We start from the raw sequence: 5814 nt of genomic DNA, 5'->3' as shown, positions 1-5814 counted from the left end.
ATGGACGTGAGTTTGAGTGAACTCTGGGAGATGGTGATGCACAGGGAGGCCTGGTGTGCTGTGATTCATGGGGTTGCAAAGAGTCGGACATGACTGAGCGACTGAACTGAACTGAACTGAACTGAGTGGGGCCAGATGCCATGATCCTAGGTTGGTTTTTTTTTTAATATTTAATTTTAAGCCAGCTCTTTCACTGTCTTCCTTCACCCTCATCAAGAGGCTCTTTAGTTTCTCTTTGCTTTCTGCCATGAGAGTGGTATCATCTGCATATATGAGGTTGTTGATCTTTCTCCTGCCTATCTTGATTCCAGCTTTGCATGCTACAGATCCCCAAACTAAACTAAATCAGAGTCAAATAACAACAAAAGAAAATGGCATATATAATACCCATGATAAAGACAAGAATCAGTTTCAAATTGTTACCACTAAGACTACATTGTCTATTTAGTACTGCAAACAATCTTGTGTTTCATTTTGTTCAACTCTGACCTAGTGTCTTTGAAATGATACATAATATATCCAAAACACAAACTTCATAATGAAGAATTATTAAGTTTTCTGATGAACACGAGTTTGAGCAAGCTCCCGGAGTTGATGGTGGACAGGGAAGACTTGCATGCTGCAGTCTATGGGGTCACAAAGAGTCGGACATGACTGAGAGACTGAACTGAACTGAACTGGTGGATTGCAGTGCTAGCATTGTGTTAGAGGTCAAGTCTTCATTTGTCAGAATTAACATTCCATGTGGACAAAGCTGCATGACCACATGGTGAGTATAGTTCCAAATAAGCCCTGTCATTGTGTATGTGTGCTGAGTCGTGTCCAACTCCTTACAACGCCATGAACTGTAACCCATCAGACTCCACTGTCCATGAAATTTTCTGGGCAAGAATATTGGAGTGGGTTGCCACTTCCTCCCACATGGGATCTTTCTGATCCAGTGATTGAACCCATGTCTTTCACGTCTCCTGCACTGGAAGCAGATTCTTTACCCCTGTACCACCTGAGAAGCCCCAAAGCACTATCACTCAGTTCAGCCACTCAGCCATGTGATGGCTGAGCACTGTCATTAGCTCAGGACAAATATCTATAAAAGAAAATTTTATATCACTTTTTTTTTCTGTCTATATTAAAAGTGTTTAATATAAAAATTTAAATGGCCCATTTAATAATCTGGAAATTCAATGCTTGTCTCTAAAGAATACATACAATCCAACATTATAACTATGAGAGTCACATAATGAAACTTTATAACCAAAATAATAAAGCAGTAAAAGAAAATATATTTTCTTGGAAAACCAGATATTTAAATAATTCGTTGGTTTGCTTCCTCTGTGGTCATATCACCTAAATTGCACTCACATATTTAAACAACACTGTTTCATTTTTCTAAGTCAACATACAAAATTATACAAGTGTAAAATTACAAGGTAGTAGCTTCTGTATTTCTCTGTATTGCACCCTTAAATATTTACAATAGCTTTTCTTTTTCTTACACAATCTAAACAGAGTTGTAAATCACAAAGAATATCTATGAATATACCATCTATAGGGTGAGAAATTTGCTTGCCCTTAACAAATTGTTTTTTAAATTCTTCTATTTTTAGAGACTTGAGATTTCAAAAGCTGTAATGAAGGATGTATTGTGGCAGTATGACCATGGGTTGAAAAAGAATTTCCAGACACAGAGTATTGCAGAAAAGATTGAGTTAAGAGCAAAAATAATGTGGGCACAGTGAGCACAGCAGGTTGACATCCTGACAGGCCAGGGAGAGTTGATGCTTTTTGTGGGTTAGTAGCCAGCTTTTACAGGCTTAAGACAAAGAAAATTCCTGCTGGAAGGGTGGCTTTAGGTGATTGGTTAGGGTGCTATAGGGTGAGTACAAAGGTGGGCTTTTTTGCCTAATTTGGGGTCAGGAAGCTAACCAGTAAAGATCACAGGGCTTTTGACAATGGTTACAATGTGACTCACTCAGTTCTGGGAATGACGTTGGTTCTGGGCTCCACTTCTGTGATCTTGGTACAAGACCTTGCACCTGTAACCATTAGATAGGACTCCACAGGGTGAACTGTAAAAAAAGAAAAAGAAACTTAAAAAAATGAAACAATCACACCATCCCTGAAACCTAGTCCACCACTTTATGAGTTTATGATTAATTTCCATATACAAAATTTTATTTTCTTTTTTGCCCCCTCTGCCCTCAATCCTGTGCTAATTGAACATTATTCAACTAGAGTCAGATGGTAAAGAATCTACCTACAATGTAGGATACCAGGGTTTGTGTGGGTCCCTAAATGGGAAACCTTAAAAAAGAAGGGCTAGCTTTGCGGTTTAGAGCTAAGACAGCACCTGGCGGAAGAGATGAGGGCGTGGCTTAAGTTGTTTGTCAAAACTTTCGACTGGCTCTCTTGATTTCCATGCACGTGGACAGCGTGTGATCACCATAGATTCCTGTTATAATGATGGCACATGACGATTTGACCTTTAATGTAATTGGTGCAACTATGGAAAGTCCCTTGCAACCCCCCCCCCCCACTTGCCTTTATAAGTCGAGAGCTTGCGGCAATAAAGTGAAACTGCTTAGACGGAACCCCTGTCGCGTCTGACTGGCGTCTGACTGTCTCTCGCTCGCCAAGGGTCTGGGTTGGCGGACAGCAGGCTCACCTCTCCTCGGGACCCCTTGGCTTTGCTGAGGGAAGTTCCACTGCCTCTCTCTTTCTGCAGAGCGCCCCCCACAGAAACTGGCACCCAACGTGGGGCGTGAAGCGGACGGACGGAGGTGGTGACACCGTGCGGCTCTGAAAGAAGGCTCTGGTCGTAGCGCGGAGCTCCCCTTTAGAGGAGTATCGCCTGAGGTAAGCCGGACTTCAAGGTGGGGCCCCCTCCGTTTTGAGGGAAGTGGCAAAAAACTCTCCTGACTTATTTTTTTTCTCCTCTTCTTTTCTGATCTGTCCTTAATTCCTTTTTCGGAAGTTTCAGTGAACAGGCGAACGGTTGTGGAGGCAATTGACAAGTCCTGGCTAGGGCTACACTCTGGCGGACTTTGAAGGCCCCGCAACAAGTGAGCCTCAGTAACTAGAGCCCGACCGGGTGAAACTCTCCTTTAATTATTCTTAACTGAAGACGTGGCCTAGAATCTTCCCTGTGGGTACGGGTCAGGCACTTAAAGGCCATTAGGGCACCTGCCACTTGAAGACTCCCGTGACAGGATAAGGGGATCACGGAATGGGCTAGAAACCTCTATGGTGCCCTCCCCCAGCAAGAAAACTTCTGTGCAATGACGCAGGCACATAAACAGTTCCAAAAGCATACCATAAGCCCAACTTTCTGGCTGCCACCACTCCCAGTAGGATTTTTGGTGGTCGTCCTCAGTGACTTTTCTTTCTATTCTCCCTCAGCAGCATGGGAAATTACATCGGAAAATCTGATGAGCCCGCACTCAAGGCACTGAGATATATACTCATAAGCAGGGGACTTGAGATTTCTGATGCTCAGGCCATTAAGGTCTGGGGGACCATTGTACGGTTGGCCCCCTGGGTTGCTTCGGCCAATCTGTTCTTGGGACACTTGAGATCGAGTACAAACCCTTGCTAGGCAGCGAGAGGTTCGATACGGTGAGGAGCCCCCCTTAGGGTTCTGTCTGACCATTTGGGCCCTCAAGCTCTGCTTTTCACGGAGCGAGGAGCATGTCACTGATATGGGTGCCCCCAATTCAAAATCAGAAAAACAATGGGAAATTCCCTGGCCGATAGAGCGGCCTCCCTTACAATCCAAGCTTGTAACTTACAAGATGCCTATGATCTTCACGATCTTACTCATATAAATTGGAGAGGGCTACATAAAAGGTTTCCGCAGATCCCTATTAGAAAATTAAAGAAAATTATACATACTTGTAAATCCTGTCTTCCTTATTTACAAGTACCGCCTTTACAGCCCCCAGGAGTAAACCCTCGAGGGCTAAAATCGAATGTGCTGTGCAAACTGATATGACCCATTATACTCCTTTTGAAAAACTTAAGTATGTTTTTGTGTCTATTGACACTTACTCTCATGCCTGCTGGGCTACTGCCCACACAGAAGAAAAAGCAAAAGATGCTCAAAGCTATTTTTTTACAATGTTTTGCGACATTGGGCCTTCCCCATCAAATAAGAACAGATAATGGCCCTTGCTTCATCAGTCAGAGCTTACAGAAATTCTTCCAACAATGGCACATTCGTCATAACACTGGAATCCCACATAACCCCCAGGGACAAGCCATAATTGAGCGCCACCATCAAAATTTAAAGGCTCAATTACAAAAACAAAAAGGGGGAATCAGCCCTCACCAGCAACTTGGAATGGCACTCTTTACTCTAAACATTTTAAATTTTTCAAAAAATGAACCGATACCATGTTTTCAAAAACATTGGTCTAACCAAGAAATAAAACCTGAAATACAAGTGAGATGGAAAGACCCCATCACTGGCCAGTGGAAGGGGCCCAATCCACTCCTTACAATGGGAAGAGGATTCGAATGCATATTCCCCATTGGGGACCCCAGCCCTATATGGGTGCCAGCAAGGAATCTTAAATTTATACCACAAGAGAGGTTAAATCTCAAAATCTGACACAGATTAAAGAGACACTCACATATTGAGCCCAAGAACAAAAAGTTCTTGAGGCAATCTTTTCTTCCCTTTCAGATCATCGATGCGGCGACCCTGGTGATCGTTGGATTACCTATCCTCTCCTTGCTGACCTTCATCATTGCCACGGCTGTGCAACAGTTTTTAGAATCTTTGAAGCCTGGGTTTAACGACACACAAGGCCATCAACCATGAGGGTACAACAGTGTCAACATCCATGCTGGGAGTTCAACAAGCTCAGACCATTGAGGTTATAAACAACATATCCACTGCCTCTGCTCTAGGATTTCAAACCAGCTCGAACAGAGATCCACCATAACGGACTCCAACAACAGCTTGATCTCCACGCCAGAGCAATCCAGACGTTAAGTGTTCTGGCGTGCATAGACTGCGATGTGAGATACCCCAGCTTTTGTCTGACAGCTTTTCCAGTGTTAAATGAGACTCTAACAGGTGAAAAAGGGAGCAATGGATCTATGGGACTGGATACAAAGTCCATTTACCTGGTTTAAAAATGCCTTCTATCTGATTGTTTTTGTTATTTTGCTTATTGTAGTGTTAAAGGTAAAAAACCTCACAGCCCGCAATAGACGTTTACAACAAAAAATAGTTATGCTTGCCCAGGTCATGGAAAAGGAGCCCCACATTGGGCATCCACAAAACCCCTGGATTAATTTAGCCCTTCAAGAGATTAACTGAGACAGATAAATAAGAGTTCTAGATGCCCATCATCTAGAGAGATTCCGCCTAGCCCTCAAGAGGTGGCTGGATAGCCAATGATGGGTAAGACCCTCAGAGGAGGGCAACCTAAGACAGGCACAGCCATGAGAGTGGCTGGCGAGGCTGGAGGATGGCCGCCTACAGCTTTACGCCTTGCTCTACGGAACATCAATACAAATGTCTCGAGGGCTTAAATAAAATAAAAAAGGGGGAGATTTGGGGCCCTAAATGGGAAACCTTAAAAAAGAAGGGCTAGCTTTGCGGTTTAGAGCTAAGATGGCGCCTGGCAGAAGAGATGAGGGTGCAGCTTAAGTTGTTTGTCAAAACTTTTGATTGGCTCTCTTGATTTCCATGCACATGGACAGCGTGTGATCACCATAGACTCCTGTTACAATGATGGCACATGACGATTTGACCTTTAATGTGATTGGTGCAACTATGGAAAGTCCCTCACAACCCCCCCCCCC

At 43.6% G+C, this 5814-nt stretch overlaps 1 long non-coding RNA gene across 1 annotated transcript in view; it reads left to right on the top strand.

The window, feature by feature from the left end:
* The window catches only part of LOC120879263, a 13680-nt gene extending 11096 nt beyond the window's left edge, over window positions 1-2584 (top strand). Inside the window, exons 2-3 of the long non-coding RNA XR_005724744.1 lie at window positions 791-794; window positions 2381-2584. This is a non-coding gene — a long non-coding RNA (uncharacterized LOC120879263). The remainder of the gene's footprint in view (window positions 1-790; window positions 795-2380) is intronic.
* Window positions 2585-5814: the final 3230 nt, after the last annotated feature.

This window comes from Oryx dammah, unplaced genomic scaffold, assembly GCF_014754425.2.
Source record: "Oryx dammah isolate SB20612 unplaced genomic scaffold, SCBI_Odam_1.1 HiC_scaffold_20, whole genome shotgun sequence".
Lineage (NCBI taxonomy): Eukaryota > Metazoa > Chordata > Mammalia > Artiodactyla > Bovidae > Oryx > Oryx dammah.
Note: the sequence above shows the minus strand (reverse complement) of the source record. Positions and strands in the feature narration are given on the sequence as shown.